Below are 20,876 nucleotides of genomic sequence, written 5' to 3'. Positions count from 1 at the left end.
ATTTGTTTTCTATGTATAGCTAACAAATCTAGGAGTTTTTTTACAGGCCAATGAAAGTGAATCCACATTAGTAAGTGCTTTCTTCAGGCATATTTCAACCTTTATTTGCTGTTAGCTATAAAAAGAGAATCAAAACAATACCTATATTAATAATTACAGCTACCCATCTATGCAACCTGACTGACAAATCCAAAACAAAGGTTGTCTTTCAAACTCCTCTACTTTATCAGGGGGTTTTTTTGTATAACCATTCCACAGCATAGAATTAGTCTCCTATATTTACCGAAATTCTCTGAGCTTTGGAAGGGCCTGTCTTTTGCAGTTACTGGGCCAACTTTCCCAAACTTCCTAACATTCATTCTTCTTAATAAGTGAGGCAGAAGACAGCTCCTTCTACTAGCTATCAGTAATTACACCATGACATACTTTAAGTAATTCATCTCTAGATGCAACTTCACACACCACTGAGAACATAGGCTGGCATCTCTAACTTGTAACTCAGGACATGTTAACCCCATATAAGTATTGGGCAAAATTCGTACATTAACAATCCTATGTTTGTGAAGTAAATCACTGACAAGTCTTCTGATAGTTTTTGAAAAATAGAACTGGCATACTGTGATTAAAATGTCATGTTTTAGGAAAAAGAGTTAAAAATAGTATTACAGAATATGGGTTTAATTGGTGTGGGATTGTGACATTTGCAGAATACTTAGGAAGGCTAGAGATTTCCCTGTGAACTTAGGCCATTTTGAGGTTTTGGTTTCATTTCTTCAAAGGAGTTTAAGTTATCCTACAGACATAGCCAACAAAATTCCAGAAGTTTCTATGGCAGTCCTATCAAGGCTCATTGAAAGTTTTCCAGAAAAACACTTTTTCTGTAGAAAATTACATTTCCATCTAAAGATTAGGTTACTTACTTGCTCAAAGGCATCTCTATTCCCCCAAAAGTTAAGAAAACCTCGCATTCAGAAATGGTCAAGCAGCTTTCTGTGGTGTTTCGTTAAGGCTTAGTTCAATGTTAAACGTATCCCAGTGAACAACTTCGGTGCCTCATACGTCCGCCCTGCAGGCAGCTCAGCCCTCAGCTGGTGCTTCTCCGTCGGCTCCCTTCCACACCCATGCCACTGCACCGACGCGTGGTGATGGGCCAGTGAAAGAGAAGACTCGTAAGAAATAGCATCCTGCTGAGGAATACAGCTCACAGAAAGAAGAAAAAGCATGAAGCTCCTCAAATGTAACTTTTATAGCATTGAACTGAACACAGTTCAATGCTGAGCTCACCTGAACAAAAAGCTCTGAGCAAGTTCAACGGTTCAAATACAGCTGTTAAGTCAGCTAACCAAAATAGTTCATTTTAATTTCTCAGAGCAGAAATGGTTACAAAATAGAAGTTATTTCCGGGAACAGCTCATCTAAAATATTATGCAGTCATTACAGATGTGCTAACTGTAAATGAAGTATTAAATTCAGCTCTTTCACAAGGTGGCAGAATATATCACTGTTAGTGATACAAACCACCTAGCAGCACATCTTATTACTGTCGATCCTCAGTCCAGTTAAACCAGGGTATCAAAGATCTGAGAGTGCCAAGCTAGGGTCATATGTCCACACAAATTCTGCAGTGTTGGCTTCCGAGTTCTTTTGAAAATGTGACCCTGAGAAAACAGATGCAAACCTAGCTTTTAACCTGGTAAATCACATGGTCTTACAAGACTATTGCATTTTGCAGTAGACATCATATATATACAACAGCATTATAGTGGCAACTTTGTATTAACAATTTTCTACCAGTCCAGATATAAATTGAAGAGAGCCACATGCGGTAGACCATGTTCAGAACAGAGGAATCTCTGCCACAGCTTATAACTTGCCTGGCTTGAGACATGTATCTTTAAAATTATGGATGCAATCGTCCTTATACCACACCTTTACATTAAACTCTAAACAGTGCTCTTTTCATAGCTAATATGACTTATTTGCTATAGATTCTGCAGCCAAAACAGCACTAGTACATCTTTAAAAAACTTTTTGATATTAATCTGAGTTTGAGAATAAACCTTGTTGGAGTCCACAGTTTTTCTAGCATCAGGTGATTAACTCTAGAAGCAAGTCTGCAGGTATGTTGGAAGCAAGCCAACATTATTAAGTATTTCTTTAAAGACATAATTACAAATAGCCACCACTCTTCCACTGAATACAGATCAGGAAAATTCCAAGCTGCTGCGGCTGTGTAATTGCTGGCTTGTGTTTCCTGCTGGCTTCAGTGGGTTTTCATCATTTAAAGTATTTGTTAATAGTTTGAGAAATGCAGTGATTCTTTTCCATGGCATGGTCCAAGTAGAAACTGCATGAGCTCTTTGGAAAGAAAAATATGTGTTAGCAAGTAAACTCTCAAATATAACAGAACACTTGGAAACACCAAAGAAATGTTGCGTTAGTATTCTTTCTTAGACAGTGTTAAAGGAAAAAAATTAACAGAATGGATTAATGAGGATGTACTAAGCTATAAATACTCGGCTTCAGCCTACGTTTCACTTCGGGAATCAAATGTTTCCCTTTGTTTACAATTCTGCCTTCTCATTTACCTGAAATAATGTTGCTACCAAACCACCAATCCCATAGCTGACAGAAGACTGTTTATGACCAATGCCTTTTTTTTTTTTTTTTTTTTTTTTGGCAAGATTCAAGGAATTTCTATATTAGTTAAAGGAGAAAAAAGAGTTTATTTCTAAAGCTCTTTCTGCTAAGATTTCTTTTCCTCAAATGAGATTGAAAAAATGGCTTGTAGACATTCCATTATTGCTTTATTTTCCAATGCATCATATCACACCAGATTATAGAGGGTATCACTCAAATTAAATTTACTCCCGAGAGGTGCAATAACTTTCAGTCAAACCACAGGTACTCAGCATCCTTCAGGAACAGGCCCACAATGCAGCATAAATGAATGAGGGTGAATACAAGCACTGCAAGATTAGAGATCCAATTAGTTGAGGAAGAACAAATTACCAGTGCTGGATGCAGATAGTTACAGTCTTACAAAAACTATTTTGATTAGCTGAATAACTCATAAATCACATGTGAACCGAGGAAAAACATTTCTGAGAATGCAGTTCCTCAGAAATGGTCCTGTGATGAAATGATGTGTGCTCTCCAGATCCAGATTCAAATGGCATACATTCACAAATGCCTGAATACTAGTTTAATCTTATTACACCAAGCATTAAGAATAATAAATAATAAGGAAATAATCCTCAGCAAAATGTAAGTAGCTTTGCTGTTAGAAAGTTTACAAGTTTCTTCTGACTGGCTCCCTCTCACCCACTGTATCTAGACCCAGGAAAAACTGGTAAGCAAGCAAAGTGTAGAAGTACAAAAAGCCAGAATGCAGAACCTATACTAGGAGAGAGACCTTCTGTGATTAAGTGCACCTGCACATGGGCTAAGGCTGTTCCTACCAAATGCTCAGATAACTTGTGCCCCTGCTCCTTCAAAGAGCAGTATGCAGTTTCAAGCCGTTCCCACCGCTGACCCAGAGTCACTCTCTCTGGTAAGCGGGGAGGCTTGTTTCATGCTCTGCCCAGAACACCGGTGAATATACTGGCAGCGTGGGCAGCCAGGGAGCTGTGGCTAGAATGCAAGTGCAAGCTTTAAGCTCCCATAAAAATGTAAAAACGCCTACCAAGGCTATGTTAGGAAATCCCTGGATATTAAGGCTTCTGATGAACCATCTCAGAGTTCATCCAACCTACAGATCCTGCCTGACTCTTAAATTGAAAGGGCCTCTTACTTATTAACGGCATCAGGATACTCGTATTCCATGAGAGTGACTCAGCCAGTGCACATATCTAGGACAAACTGAGGCAAGCACAAAGGTTTCAGCTATTGGAGTTATGGAGAAATAGCATGCTTTGAAGTAGCTTTTTTCTAAAGTTGAGACAAGGTAATTCTGAGAACTCTTTCAGCTTTGAGGAACTGAAGGTGTTTTCCGAAAGCTTTTCATCCCAACCTACTACTTAATTGCTCATAAAAACATATGCTCAGTGATCCCATATTAAATACTTCACAGTTATGCTCAGACTCTGGTTTTGGATGGTCATTTAACTGTTTCTGAATATTGTCATTTTTATAGTGGCTGGACCGTTATGAACCTTCATACTTGTCCTCTGAAAAGAAAAAAGACCCTCATGTCTTGCATCTAAAATACAAATATTTTAAAGAAACCATCACACCCTGATATAAATCACAAATTCTGCAAAATGGAGATTTTTAAGGCAGTACCGAAGATTTCCACAAACTATTGGGGCCCACCCATTCAGTGCTTTGTCACACAGGAGGATATCTAAAGATCTCAACACTTTTTGCTTGAACAGCTGTGCCTGGTGTGATATTTGATACATTTATTATTCTCAACTTGAAAAATTGCTTCCTAAATTCTTGTCTGTATCTGTTGATACTCAATTTGTATCATGTGTGCTGGACTGGAAAAAACAGCTCTGATTGGTGTTCTGTGCCAATTAAATTTTCATTGGCTTGTATTAAATATTTGACTTCTGCTTTTCTAAGCTCTGCTGATGTTTTCCTTAGGCCCTTTTAGCCCTAAAATCAATTTCTTTTCCCTTCAAAGTGAAAAAAAAGCCTACACTCCACATAGCAACAAGTTTATATATCGATATGCAAGAGTCAGCAAAAGTAGAATGCAAAAATAATTATTTAATATTTAGACAAGATGTGACCTAAAAATTCTACTCAGAATTGATGCCCTTGTTCTGTAGAAAGGCTGTAATCCAGATTCCCGGTACTGTGAACATTAGGATCCTTGCAGAATTTTGCATATATGAATAATTTTATGCACAAGGTTAGTGCCATAGTATTTACTGGAAATACACATGTGAAAAGTTAATAGAGCTACTCAGGAATGTAAATTTACTTATAGGCATCACTGGTTGCATGCCGAGAAGCTGATATTACGTATTACAGTCTGTACAGTAACGACTTGCTCATGTGTCACATGCTATGTACTTCAGTGCAGTATATTTGGGTTACTTATGCAAGAAAAAAAGGGGGTTGAATCATACTTAGCACAAAATTATGAAGTATTATAAGAAGGCACTAGTTTTTGTTACTCTGAATTTGGTGCTTGATTATATCATAAAGCAATTGCTGTCTCAACACAGACTTCATTTTTGATTGAACTAATTTCTCTAGAAACAGACACAAACTCACCTCCCTACAGCAAATCCTGGGGATTTCAGTAGGATGTACATACAGTAAGCTTCTGGAAGACAGAAGTGATCTCTTACTATACCTCAGAGGAGCTACCAGTGCAACAAACCTACCTATTAATGGAGTCTGCAGTAAAACTAATAAGCAATAAGAAGGAAAAAAAATGCTCGCTATAGAAGTTGTTCATGAAACAAAACAATTTAAATGAGAATTCTTTCTCGTTACCTATATATACACATATATATTTTTCTCTGTATCTATATATGTATATAGAGACATACATATACATATTCTCTCTTTAAAGTATCATCTATTAAATTCTGTGTATAAAGTCCAAGACAACCCCCCTCCCTGAAGGTTTACATTTTGTAGCTCAGTTTGTAGTACCCACCTCTGCATTTAAAGATCAAAACTTACAGAGCTAAAAATACCTCCCGTTATTGCTTATTAACTCCATTTAGCTCAAAGCTGAGCCCCTTACATTCCCTTACAGGCAAGGCCTGTAGGTACGCAGCCCCTCTGGGAGGGCGGGCACAGGGCCTGATGCTTACAAATGTCGGGCTGTATATGTGTAATATGTACAGTTCTTGTAAAATACAGATTGTCTTGACTTTGAGAAAAGTTGTGGATATTCATTATGAAAAACTGCTATGCACAATTCAGTGTAAGGAATCAGGGACTGTGCCTGCAAACCTACTAGCTCAAATAGGTTTTATGTTCACCTCTTCAGATCTAAGGATGAACCCTTCAATGATTGTTTTTCTTTTTTTTTCCTGAACTGTCTGGCTGGCAGTTGAATCCTAGGTTACTTATGTCCCGGGAGACAACTGTACCAATGCAGCTGAAAGTTGTTTTAAAGTTGAAGTGATAAGTGAAAGCCAGCAGTCTTAACCTTTAGTGTAACCCTCACTAATTTCAACTGTCTGGAGTTAGGTGAAAGTAGAGATTATAGAATTTTGCAGTGATCTTACAGACTCTTAAGTAACATGACTGCTGCAGTTAAAATGATTTTACTGTACAGTGATCCCACTTTATTTTAAATTAAGAAATCACCTATATGCTCACCCATTGGATATGTCCTTTTGGCACACAGGCACAAATATTTCTGCAGTTAGCCAGGCTCTTTTCTATTCATGGTGAAACTGAAACTTCTGCAGTGCCACTGGTTGTGCAGCCCTAGCCAATAGTTTCATTTGGCACAATGTGCAACATATGCCTGTTTAAATACTGATTCCTCAGTTTCGGGGGTCTGGAAATGCCGTAAATTTTACTCGCCAGCCCACAGACCAAATCCTTCTTTGTGAGCAACAGATGCACACAGTCAAGCAGCATGAATCTGCCAGAGGCTCAAAGAATGAGTTGGCTTTTTTGCAGCCAATCCATAGCGCTGGATTCCAAGACTTACTTAGGTTATGTTCCACCATGCCATGTTTTCCCCAATTTAAGCCACTGTCACAATATTTGCCCACATGCAATACTTCCGTCACTTTCATCACTCAGCACATCACTTAACACATTTCTCAGGGAACTTTCCTGATGAACAATGTCTTTACCAGCAATATTTTATTGTTCAGATTGTAAGCATACCTGCTGCTAGTTGCATAGAAATTATTATTGCTGGGCCATTTAATTCCTGCGTGTTTAAGAAATGTCAGAAGCAAACCTCAGATACAGCTGACTAGAAAATAGTTTTTTGCAAGAGGCACAATGAGTTGCAGAATCTCCACTCAGCTATAAAGGTTAAAACACGATTTACTTGATAGCATTTCAGCCAGTGCTCTTACTACTCTCAAACACCAACAGCTCCAATAATAAAAGTTTTACGTTAACTAAATGAATAGATAAATGCAGTAAAAGGTCTTGAAGGCTAACCTTTTGCACTGTTCCAATGGAAAGTAGGACACCATTGCAGATCAGTGCAGGAAAGACAGTACAGACCAGTAACCACATATTAGTTAGTTAAACTCATTTAAAAAAAGCAAAAGCAGGCAGCACAGATCAATGCTAATTTTACATTCAAAGGACTCAAGCGGTTGTAGATACCCGGGCCAGGAAGCTTCACAGAGCCATGACTACTGGAAACATCTACTGGCACTCGCAGGAAGAGCCCCACACCATAAAGTGGTGAGGAAGTAATATTCCACTTTCTAGTGCAATAACCCTACTTCTGGGCTGCCAAAGACATATTAGAGTTGGGTGTGGGTCTTTCTACACAGCATTGCACTCTGCTGCATAGATATACCTTGTGTAGCATTTGACAGATCATTTCTGAACTTTAGTTCTGCATCTTTGCAGGGGATACCAGTGCTGCAAAAGGGTACTCCAAAAGGGTATTGGAAAGATAAATGCAGGAGGAAGGATAAATGCAGGAAAGATAATGGTGAGGCTCAGATATTATGGTACAGAATACATATAATTACCATTTGCAGATTTGTGTCTAGAGGACAGCTGTCAGTCTAGATCAGGTTCTTTTCTTCTTTACAGCCCATATGCTGACCAGTGTCCACCCCCCTAGAGAAGGATTCACAGTCCTTAGGAACAATTTGGACAGACCCCTCATTCTCAGATGACATCTCCGCAGACTTTGGGGGTATGTATCTTACTCAGAGTCAGTCTGTTCAGACAAGACACCAGTGCAATCTCTAGGCAAGAGATGCTGCCAGTGCTGCCTACAAGCCAAGCATCACAGTTGACAGCACAGGATGAGTAGGAGGTAAGTCAGAAAGAGATATAAATCAATAGTCATAAAGCTGAAACATGGCTGCTGCTTAAGAAAACCTTTTTCCCCTCTCTACCTTGCTCAGCATCTCAACACTGAGTCATATTGTGATGACATGGTGTACAGCTTGCTCAAGATGCTCTTTCTTTGCTGTGTCTTGCAAGCAACAGGGTTGAAGGTGATCATAATTATTTACCAGTGCCAGTATTTCACACATTTAGGTCTGGCTGTGAATGCTTTGCAATTTCATGTGAATATGCCATGCTTATTTCCCCTAGTAAAGCCTGTTAGCTACACGCACCATTTGTAAATATATGTGATATATATACACTTTCTACAGAAAGAGAGAAAGTTAACACATCCTTTAGGATAAAAATCATTTACATAAACAATAAATACCATTTAAGCAACACTATCTTAATCTAATTAATTGTCTTTAATAGCCAAGAAGTGCTGGCAATCACTTTAAGCCCCAGCTCTCTTGCCTTGATTATTACGACCACTAGTGGTTCACATTTCCCAGCTTACAAGGGAGATGCTGGTGCCAGCCTGACACAAGCCCCTGTTTGGTGCTCTTTTAAGGTGGAGTGCTGGGACATCTGTCAGCCCCAACTACATGTTCTCAACAGCTTCACTCAGCCCCTGCCCCTGACTCTTGGCTGCTCAACAGAGCATGACATTCGCCTGCCCAAGCCAAGCTGGGAAACGTAAGCAAGCCAACAGCAGCCTTCCCTGGTGCAGTCCGCAGCCAGACCCCCTGTCCACATCCTGCAGCTCCTCAGGGGGTTCATCTGGACCTCGGATAAGGCAAGGGGGGAGGCATCAGAAGAGAGGAGTAAAATTAACTCTGGGAGGAAGCCAGAAGTCTAAGAATGAAGGTTATGCAATATAAAACAGAAGGAAAGAGAATATTAATGAAATTCAAAGCAGCTCTCTGGTACGCCAAGTCACTGTTCAGTTACATCGTTGTAATTCAGGACAATAAAACCAGTTCCTTTTAAACATTATCACCATCTACAAAAAGCCTACCAAAAAAAATCATAAGATTCAATTCTTCACTCTGAAAATGCAGCCATGCAGATAGAGGCCATTCAAGAGCAGAAGGGCACAAGATGACACAAGTACAACAAAGATCCAGGAGGTACTATCTACAATGAATAGGTTCAAAAGCTGAAGATGCCCAGAGAACGGGAAGAAGACAAGATGATTTCTGTCACTTGGCCAGAGGTGGCCACAACAGTGCCCTCCGCACTAGGACTGACCTCTAGAAACACTTGTATAGCATAAATAACAGTAAAAAAAGTCAATGATCCCAACACAAATGAATGGAGTGCAAGTCTTCATGCAATGCATGAGTAGTTTCTTCATGCTCTTCCTATAGCCCCGAGAAGCAGGGTGCACCTCTTCTGCTTGTAGGCAACCGTATGTGTGTCCCGCTTGAAGAACACTCAGGAAGGAGAAGATGAAACCCATCAATATATTCAAATGTCTTACAGAAATAAAAAGGATGGACAAGATGGCAGCTGTTCACTGCCCTGTAGCAGGTAGCAGCCAGTTCTTTCCTCCTCTTTTACCAAGTTTTGCCTGACAGGACATCCAGGATTGCACGTACCAGCAATGTGGTACCTCCTCACTCCAGAACTCCCCATTCGGTCTCACATCTACAAAATTCTCTCAGCCTTCCCCTCCTGTATGCCCTCTATCATCTCCTACTCAAGCTCTGCTTTACGTAAATGCAATGCTATGAGCAATTGAATTTACCAAGTGACTATAACACCCCCCCCCAAAGATTTTACTTACAAAGATTTTACAGACAAAATCTTTAGCTTATTGAAAGTGTTAGAGGTGACCTCTGGCATTAAAGTAATGTGGCAGTAAAGGGGTTAGTATCTAACGATACGTTCAAATCCAATGTGTGGTAGTAATCCAGAAAATGGCAATCATTTTCTCCTGTGCAGAATACTGCTATTGTTTCTGTGACTATCTCTTTAAGGAGGAGAGTCATAGACGTAGGAGATCTCTTGAGAGAAGTTAAAATAAATCTTTATTGACTTGTCTTTTAAGAAGGAAGAAAAATCCATTTATAAAAAGGCTTCAAGGCAAAATGTTACCTGACTTTGGATTCAAACTTTTCATTTATTAGAAGAGATGTAAAGTTGTCTCCAGGTGCTTGATGTTACTTGTTGTGAGCAGTAGAAGTAGAGAAGCTACTCCAGGGAAAACAAACTTCCACTCTGGCATTGTTGATCTTAAAATATAGTGTAGTATATATATACAGAGTCATGTCAATCAGACAGGTACTACTCCAAGATATAAGTTACACACTCACAATACACATATATAGTAGTGCTGCGCAGGCAATGAAGAGAATCTGATCGGCAGTAGCTGATATGTAATAGATAAAGTCAATGCATTATGACTCCTGTTTAGGGACTGAGGTGTCGACATCTGTGCTGAAGCCCTGAAAGGGAGCAAGGTTTTCCTGTTTTGGTTTGCTTTATGTTGTCACACTAAGCTCTTTTGTTGTTACAGTAAGCTTTTTTGTTGTTACAGTAAGCTCTTTTGAATTTTGTTTTATAACCACTGCCTTCCACCTTCAAGAACAGAGACAATTTTTCTAGTGAATCACCTGATTAACTTACATAGCAAAAGAGAAAATTCAGGATTTACTGCATTTGTTTCTAAACCTGTCCCAGTAAATATTCTCAAGAACTTTGATCTCTGACAGGTTTGTTGGTTTTGCTAGCAAAAAAGCCAAACTATGGAAACAAAACATATGGCAGCTGAGATTCCAAGATTCCGCAGGTGTTTAAATACACCAGTCAGCACTGAGAAGGATCTCCAGAACTTGTAGACACACCTGTAGGAGCTTCTTGAAGGTTTATGTCCGGTACAGGAGTTGAAATACACACGGAAAGTCCTCCAGTACAAAGGAAATGGGATAAAAGCCATAGTCTAGCTACATGTAAAATCCACATTCAAAATAAGAAAATACTTTCCCACTAATCACATGGAAACTAAGCCATTTATTAATTCTTTTATATCATTGCCAGCCCCAGGATGTAATTTCCCACCTCATAACAGTAGGTTTGAACAAAGCACTGATACACACTGGTCCCAGAAAACAAAATGTCATTGCAAATTTTCAGCAAACAGAGATAAAAGGCCAGATTCTAATCTCGGGTGAGTGACTCTAGCACGCACAGTAGCAGATTTCTAAAAGCATAATAACATGTGCTGAACAGCAAAGGGTGGATTGTGTCGAAATGGCCTCCAGCCCCTTGGGCCCAGGTGAACTGCCTACCAGGAAACTGTACTTACATCTCCACCTTGCATGAAGATGTTATTTCACTGACATTAAAGAGCAAAAGAAGCCAGGGGCACAGAAAGGGAGTTCAGCTTCCTTAGAGGTAAAGGCAAGGGATGGACTTGAGCAATGACTTTCTGTGAGATTAAGAAACTCAACTCATACAGTAAATCGTGATTAAGTCCATTCCTGACTTTGGTGGCCAGGTGCCTTAGTGTGCTAAATAAGATTTTGGTCTGCATCTAGCTGAATGCTTGCCCTAGCCAAGGTTTTCCCAATAACAAGTTATAAGTCAGCCCAAGGAAATTACAACTTTTCCTTGATAATTTGATAGGCTCATCTTGGATATAACTGAGAAGCTGTCAGGGCTCTTGCTCAATTCATCCTGTACTTTTGAGTCCCCATACTTGGGCAATAAATAATTGCTTGGGGCAGAGGAGGGGGAATGCAATGCAACTTAATAAAGACAAATGCAAACCACTACTTCTACGCAGGAATAATCAAGTGCACAATTATGAAATAGACAACAACCAACTAAACAGAAAACTGACCAGAAAGGGCCCATAGAATTAAAAGGATCAGGAACAGCCCGGAGTCAACATGGTAATTTTGCTACCCAGTCAGCACATTTGTATGTAAAATGGAGCTTCTTTTATGCAAACCTTCCACACAGTTCGGAAACCCTAAAGCTCAGACAACATACTGCATCCTTTTGGGCACCATCCTTCAAGAAAGTAACTAATCATAAAGTGTCCAGAGTCAAAGGTGGGGGAAAAAAAAAAAAAAGAGAAGTTGGAAGAGCTGACATTTAATGTACTGAACTGGAGATTAATAGAGACATGGTAATCATCTTCAGTTAAGTGAAAATGAAAGGAAAAAAGTTCTTTGTGTTCACTGGTGATAGAAAAATAAGTAATGGGTTTAAATTAAGGAAAGAAGATGCAAATTAATCATGAGGAAAACAAAATATCTTAACTGAAAGGATAATTAGGCACTGCAACAGAGCACTCAGGAAGGTGACAGAACCACTTGGTTTGGATGTTTTTAAGAACAAATAATGCACACATCTATGAGAAAGGCTCTCAGGATAATCAAATCCCTCTCAATAGAAAAATGGAAAAGAGGACCTCTCAAAGTCCTTTCTAGCTATATTTACCATGATTGTACCACAGGAGCATTTTATAGTGATTTTTCTCTTTTTGAGAGCAAATTTTTCACATTTGTGATACATTGAAGGTATGTAATTGTTACACATAGGGATAGATCAAATGTCTCTGGAATTCTTGGACAGATTAGACATCATTTGGGAGAAATGTAAGAGGCGATTAAGATTCTCTTAGAGTGAGTGGAAGCAATGCTTGCTACTGCCCAAAATGCAAGCTTCACTTAATGCCAGTCAGAAACTGAGCTATGCAGAGGGAGAAATGGGCGTATTCACTGTGGACATATTGCAAACACAGAGAACTGATTACTGTTTGAGGAAGGCATCATCACACAGCCAAAGCCTAAAACCCCACATACATAAACACAGAGGGCAGTGGGAAGTCTGACGAGCAGGGAAGCACTTGTAGGGTCCAGAGAGAATTTCTGAAAAAAATATTGTCTGGAAAAGAAATAGTGAGAGAGACAGAAAGACAGGAGGGAAAAAACAAAAAGGAAGATTTGGATTATCAAGAAAGAAAACTACTTTTTGTCATCCAGCTCTACTGTATTAGGAGGAAGCAGCACTTGAGAGTGAAGACTGGGAGAGACTAAGTCAAACATCCCCTGCCAGGGTCTAATACAGTGGGAAAAGGAAGAAGAGAGGAGTAAAATAACATGTATTACCCCCCCCCCCCATACACACACACACAGCAGCTGGCATAAAATAGTGTGAGTGGCGTCCCAAGAAGTAAGTACTCTTCCACCACCCAGCAAAGAGTGCACACATTCTCACATAACAGGAACTTCCAAAGCAAATCTAGTAATTCATATAGTTAAACTGATCTTGACTTTATTTAGCATTTTCGTAGTGCTCAGCATATTCAAATCACAGCACAACACTCCTCACTACACAACACCAGGCATAAGGCAAGTCGGGTCTGCTGTGGAGACCATGGGGCACTGAGTAGACTATGGTGTAGCTCAGAACAGAAAACATGTTACTCGAGCCCCAGCTCAGAACTTTAAACACAAGTAAAAGCATCACCTTTTTGATGGACGGACAATCCTTAAATTTTGAATAATTCCACATGCCCATGTAATGTGGTTTAAGTATCTCTACTGCTAAAGGAGCACCTCTCACTGAAAACATTTGCCATTTCCACCACAACACTTTGTACTCAGAAATGGCACCAAGCATTTTTTGCAGTGGTAGGAGTCCTCCACTTGTTCCTACCTGACATCACTACCTAACAGTTCTTATTGGACAAAGTTGTCTTCATAAAACTAATATCCTGCAGCATGTCACTCTATTCATTTCAGTGTCCTTTATCTTTTTTATTACCTACCGATTTTTCTGCCAAGACCTTTTCATGATTGATCTGTTACAACTTTATTAGAAACTGTTCACTTACATAAGGCTTGGGGTCACATTTATTCCTGATGTAATTAAACTGACCACAGTGGCTTTTTCCCAAGAAAAAAATTGGCTGTGTACTTTCAGAATAAAAAATAAATTCCAAAATTATTCAGTTGTTTCAGCATCTCTTGTTTTTCCTCTAGAGAGTTCAGGTGCATCTCAAGCCAGGCATCTTGATTTTGTACACATCCTTTAGCATCAGGAGATATCAACAGTAATTACACTGGGATCTGTGAGTTAGTTAATTGGATTTAAAATATTCTGATCATGAATCTGGATCAGACCTGGTTTTGAATCACAGGTAGGTTGAACTGCTGGCATAGGAGACATGAAGGAAACAAATGTTAGCTAAATCCCCATCTTCATTTCATTCATTATCTGTTGTTACAAAGGCAACATAAATTCTAAGGTAGAATCTAAAGTCACTTATAGCTATAGTCTTTCTTCCCATGCCTGTCTTATCACACACTTCACTCTTCTGCTTCTTTTGTCTTGCATGCACCCTTCCTACCCCCTCTACCTCCAATCTGTGAGAGATTAGTTTATTACACCACATCAGAATTAAGTAATAGGTTTTCCTTTAACTCATGTATTGTGTTCACCTCCTCACCTTCTTATGCTCTCCTGCTTGCTCTTCATAATTACTGTTCTCTTTTCCTTTCTGGAAACTAGCCATGAATCTACCCAAGTTTGAAACTTCAAACTGTTTTCCACCTGAAACTCCAAACATTGTCAATTCTTCTTCGTTGCTTTACTTAACGCTAGGACTGGTCTCTGGGATTTTCATGAGAGAAAAGAGAAGACTGTGACTAAGTTTTTTAACAAATGTGAGCTGTGAGAGGACAAATCTGAAAGGACAAAAGGAACTCTTTATCCTTCATAGCAGCAAGGAAACTCAGAGAGCTGCAAACTCTGCCTGGTTGCCAATATTTAAGAATATTTTAACCATTTAATACACAGATCTAGGTATACATAGTCCCTTGAAGAGAGTGTGGATAAATTTTAGGCCATATGTTGTGCTTTGTATGGGCATCAGCTATTTAAATAACTTTTGTGAGTGAAAAACCTCACTGATGGAAGTACTTAACCAGGAAAATGATTTGATTTGACCAAGGGCATAGCAAAGATAGGTGTCATGTTGGATTACAGCCCTGCACCCAATCCACAGCCTGTCATGCTATAAAAATGTTCTGTTCTGAGGGCAGAAGTTAGTCAGACCTCACCCGTGTGCCCCAGGTAATGCTGAGCAGGGAGTTCTGCTCACTTCAAAGATTCGCTCCTGTGACTACTCCTCCAGCTATAAACAACTGATGTGATGGTTTCATGCCTCCAAAGGCGTTGTAGAGATAGTGTAAATAACCTGTGACCTCTTTAAAAACCAAACATAAAAATGTCAGCTGTAAGAATAAGTGTGTTTTGGTCTATGCCAGTTTGCGTTTATAAGGTGCCAAGGAAAGTAATTATCGCGGTCATGAAAAATGGGGTGCAAAGCGTCCTTTAGAGTCTGAAGCTGGGAAAACACAGAAGGCAAAGCATCCTCTGCAAGACTAGTTGCTAAAGGCAACAGAGGAAATATATTTCTGTAAACTTTGCCTTTTTAGGCCATCCTCATGCAAATAGAAGGGGGGTAGCACCATGTAGTCATGACCAACTATCTTTGTTGAAGTGTTTATCAGAGACTAAAAACATCAAACTCCATCTTAAGTATGCCTCACATTTAGCAAGTCCTCAGGAAAACAGTGGTGGTGAATCATTGCAGGTGGGGCAGAGGTTGAAACTGTTTGCATAAGCCACCTGCCAATTAATTCTGAGAAACATCAGTAAAATAAAACACCTGTTTGTAGGTAATTTGCCTGGGCAGGGGCACAATTCAGTTTAGGGCATAAGTAAGTACTCTGATGCAAATACTCTGCTTAGTTATTTCTGTGCCTTTTTACTTTTCTTACACGTGCTGGAACTGCTTCATTTCTACTATCTGTAGTCCATAAGAAAAGACACTTCCTATTTCCATTTCCTTCTCTTTACCTCAATTGTACATCTGTGTTTAGGATTTCTTTCCTGCTTCATCTTTACTGACCAGCAAGTTTAGTCTCTATTCTTTAAAATGGGGAGGTGTGGGGGAAAGAGGTGTGCCAAGAGCGATATTCTCTGAGCACAGGTTCTGTAAATTTGCAGGTATAACACAGCAAAATGTTAAGTTCTTCATCACATCCTTCCAACAGCATAAATGAATCCATCCTTTTTATCCCCTGGAAACCAACTGCTGAGTACTGCAATCTGCAGCCTCTTCTTCCACCCCGGGGATCTTTCCCTTCTTATTTGGACTAAGGATAGAGACAATTTGCCCATCTGTTTAAACATGGTTCTGATTAATATGCTGTCAGGTACCCTGAAAACTCATTGATATCAACTAGCTAATGTGAAACTTGAGCTAGTTAATGAGTGCATGTACACACTCCTGCCTGAGAGTATATGCACGAGTTGATATGAGCGTGCACGCATGTGTGCCAGTACGACACTCTTCCCTAATGCAAAACAGAGGATCCTCCTCCAGAAAGATGGCTGGGACTGCAACTAGGTCAGATTGCACCTTTTGCACCTCCTCGGGAGTCGGCACGGCACCAGCAGTACTTCTCAGCGATAAGTATTTAGATTTGTCATGTCTGCACCCACTGATGTAGGAATTATGAAAGTGGCACCAGGAGCAATGATGGAAGGATAATTAAAAAATAATTAACAAGAATAATTTGCAAGGGGCCAAGGGATAAAAGCTTTTATTTCGTCACCTGGTGTGATTAAAAAGGTATGCAACGCTGCTGTAAAAGTATCCCTTTTTTAAAAAAAATGAGATGAGGGAAGGCATAGAGGGAATAATTACCAATTTCTTTCTTTCTTTTGTTCTTTTGTCAGACTAACTTGTATGACCGAGTAGTTTACTCCAAGCCAAATAGTTAACAAATCACCTACCCCCCCCACTCTGTAGAGTAGCTCTGGCAGCGTGTTGATATCTGATGGAGAACACAGCTGCACAGAAAAAAGGAAAGAGAAGCAGCAGAACAATAGACTCACTGCACTTTAATGCCCCTGGATGGGGTATGATGGGAGGAGGGGAGGAAATCCTACTGCAGCTCCTGTCAGCTGTTCCTCTCTCATTTGAAATTGTTTATAACTTCATGAAAGAGGAGAAGAAAAGGGAGAATGAGTTCTCACATGATACTTTGTGATTTGTTTTGATTTCTGAGACTAAGAAAGATTACACCCTATCTGTAAAAGATATATGCTATAAGGCTTGTTTTCAGCCCATCACATCTACTTAGCAGCTGATTATCTTCCCCTGGCAGAGGCAGCTTGCCATGTTATCTAGTAGGTCCCTGCTGCTGGTTGTGGTTGTTGAGCTGTGTATAGCACCAAATGACTGTCCAGTTGAGAATAAATCCTACAATAAGAGAAGAAAACCCACTGAGCTTGTGTATTTCCCTGAAAATGAGCCAGTATCTTTCAGTTGAGTATTTTACCTGTTGTACCTTCTTACTTGCAAGTCCTGTGGCCACCACCGCAGTTCTGGTATGCGGATGGGAGCCTACTGTCAACCTTATCATAGCCAGGACCTGCTTACTCTGGCTTAGAAGGGCAGCCTTTTTCCAGGGTATCTTCAAGTCCAAAACCTGCTGCCCTTCCTTCAAGATATGCTGATCTCTGGTTCCCTGCAGCTCCCTGTTCTTCTGGCATTGCCTTTGTATTTGGCCTCTGCTAGAAATGTGATTAAAATGGTACAGGTAGCAAAATGGTTCAGAGGTAGAAGAACTAGCTCAAAACATAAAACAAGCCAGATGAGAAGCCTTCTGTTATTAAAATACCACACAAAGAAAGAATGGAAATCCCAGGTCAGCATTTGAGCTGTAGATCTAATGCCAGATTTCCAGGCCAGTGCAGCATGAACACATTTCTGGGAAGTATCCAAGGCTTTGAATACTTTTCTAGACCTTTCAAGTTCAGCAAGCATTAGTGACTGTATGAAACATGCAAATTAAGTACCATATGTGAATTCAAAATTAAAAACCTTATAGAGAACAATGTGGAAATATACATCCCAGATGCATTTCTGTTTGGATGCTAACAGAACAGCAGCTTCCAGGATTTTGCCAGGTTCCCCTATTGTAATTCTATCCTCTCTTTCGAACAATTCTCTATGTAAATGATGACAGGGCAGTTAAGCACAGCGATTGTTAAATGCCTCTGACTGCTCAACTGCTCTGCTCAACTACTCAGTTCATTTTTATCTGAGGTTTTCAAATTCAGCATCTTTATCTGTACTGCTTTTCCGTCATTGCTAAGTGTCTGCTTCTCACCAGTCCTAACAAATATCTCTTCTGTAAGTTTGATCCTCCTGCTGTCACAAGTACTGTACAATATAAAAGCCAGGCTTCTAACAGCTAAGTGTATCTAGTTTCATGCTAGATGGATATTCAGTTCTTGTTTCCCATACTCCCATTCTCTTCAGTGCAAGGAGTAGGAACGAGTTACCTGGCAGTGCACCAATGGCCAAGGTCTTGCTCGCACTACACCAGAGAGTCTTATAATCACAGTGAGGTTTCCCCAGTGCCTCTAGAATATAGCACATACCAATGAAACAAATTATCAGTAAGTACTCAGGAGTGATCATATCACTCCTGCAGATTGCACTTGACCCAAGTAAGGTTAATTGCCATGCTTAGTCTCTATACACACAGGCCTTGCATTAACAACCATTTCCAAAGGAAAACATGAGACTCCCTAAGTCCTCATTTTTCAAGTGGGCTGTGTTGATTTCATGATGCTGAATTTTCTTCTTCTTCTTCTTCTTCTTTTGTAATCACTGAGGCATCCTCTATACAAAGAAATTCTTGTATTAGTTCAGTATCACCTGTGATAAAATATAATGAACCCAAAAGTAGGTGGCACAAGAGCTGCCATAACAGATAACACCATTAAAAACCACCTTAAACCTGCCCAGAGCAAATCTATTCAATGTGCTACTTCCAAAAGTGCAAACCTCTTTACATTAGGACTCTTTGCCAGAATAAATTGGAGTCCACAAGTGTCAGAAACAATGGGAAAATACTAAACATCAGCAAGCAGTACAAAGCCATTTTCTGAAGCAAAGAAGGCTCCAAAGTCGCCCTTTTACTCATATGGGTATAAAAAAACCCTTGAAGTGTACAGCACTTTGACAGAGGGCTGCACAGCACAGGTATCTCCCCTAGCACATGACACTGTCACCCAGCCTCAGCACCTGCTAAATAGGGCCAGCAACAGTACCCTGAGCTTCTTTACCCCCTTTCATCTCTTCAACCAAAGGGTCGACATGTACCAGAAAAATACCAAGAGCTGCTTAGGGAAACTCTGCAAATTTTCAAAGATTTTGTATTCCCATAAAGATCTCTGCCTAGTAAAATCTACCAAAATGTAGTTCAAAGAACCTATGGAGTTGGCTGGGATAGATGGAATTTCTCAGCTGCTAACGTAACATTTGCAAATAGTGGTGCGATATCTACCAATGTCTCAAGAAACACCAGTCAGTGAATATTCAGACTCACTGACACAACACAGTGAAGAGCAGTTTCTGGTTAGGCCGGACTTCTAAACACAGATGTGCATTATTTATAACTTGTACTAAATTATTTATAGATTTGACCTCTCTTTAAAAAAGAGAATATCACACCATTTTCAAAATGAATTGTCTCTGAACTTTTGGAACATTTTATTCCGGTGTTTTCAAAACCACTGAGCTTTTGACTTTTTGCTTTAAAATGTTATACTTACTCTTAAAAACCTGAAAGTTTTGTAAAAACAGTTTCAATCCAAAACAAACAAAGAAAAAAGCATTTCATTTTGGCCAAATGAAATTTTTCATTGTGGCGGAGGGGACAAGGATCAAACAAGAAGTTACAGAAAATACTTCCCACTGATTTGATTCAGTCTCTTAAAAACTGTATTTGTGCCCATCTTTACTCCTGAGTACAACAGACCACTTGCATCTTCCACAAAACCTCAGAGCTATCGTAAAGGTATATAGTGCAGGAGTGCTCACATATGAGCAAGTGCTCATATAAGATGAAGGCCAACACTGGAAAGAGAAAAAAGTAAATATGAGTTAGCCAGGAATAGGTTTAGACTGGAAGTTAGATGAAGGTTCCTTATTCATTAACGAGCTGATGTTCAGGAACAGTTTTCCCACAGGAACAAAGGAGAAGAAAACCTACCTACTCTAACATCAACTTTGCCACACATGAAAGAGGTTCTGACATTTCACAAAGCACTAGACTGGTCGCTATAACATGGGATACCTCATTCTCTCTCAATCTCCCACGAGAGTCACCATTTAGAAGAGTAATTTCAGGAGCTATGGAATAAAAACCTGTAAAGTGATATGTATGCAGTTTATAACTAGGTCTCTGGGCAAACACACAGAAAACAACTGAACACAAAATTGGTTGCTATGTTGGGATGAACACAGTTGCTCTCAGCAGAAGAATAATCCTTCTAGTGCCATTGTAATTTACTGAAGGAAAAGATAGCAAGGCAGCTACATGCTGCTCTATAGAAGCATTGCTTACTGGTTATACGGTAAACTTGAACTCTATTATAATATGGCTTGCTGAGAGAACAAGAATTGTTAGGTATTGTGTAAAAGTTTCTGCTTAAGGATTCAGAGATGTCAGAGATCTGCAGCAAAATAAGAACAAAAGGAATAAAATTTGGGATAGAAGTTACTGCAAAAACTCTGACTTGTACAGGAAAAAAGGGTTCTTGGCTGCTCTTTTGACAAAGAGCAATCTTCAAGAGAATGTACACTGAGGCAGTGAACCCAGAATCCAAGGCAAACTTTCTCATAATAATCTCTTTTGTTATTATTTAAGAAAAAAAAAGAAATTCAGTGTTATGCCGTTTGTATCAGAATGAACCCTGTACTTTAGCAGCAGAGGGCTGAATAGCCCTCCTAGGTCACTGAGTCCTGTCCCCTGCTGCTGCAGACATAAAAATCACTCATAAGCTTACTCCAGCCACCAGTGAATTTTGGC

The sequence above is a fragment of the Dromaius novaehollandiae genome, chromosome 3 (assembly GCF_036370855.1).
Source record: "Dromaius novaehollandiae isolate bDroNov1 chromosome 3, bDroNov1.hap1, whole genome shotgun sequence".
Taxonomy (NCBI): domain Eukaryota; kingdom Metazoa; phylum Chordata; class Aves; order Casuariiformes; family Dromaiidae; genus Dromaius; species Dromaius novaehollandiae.
Note: the sequence above shows the minus strand (reverse complement) of the source record.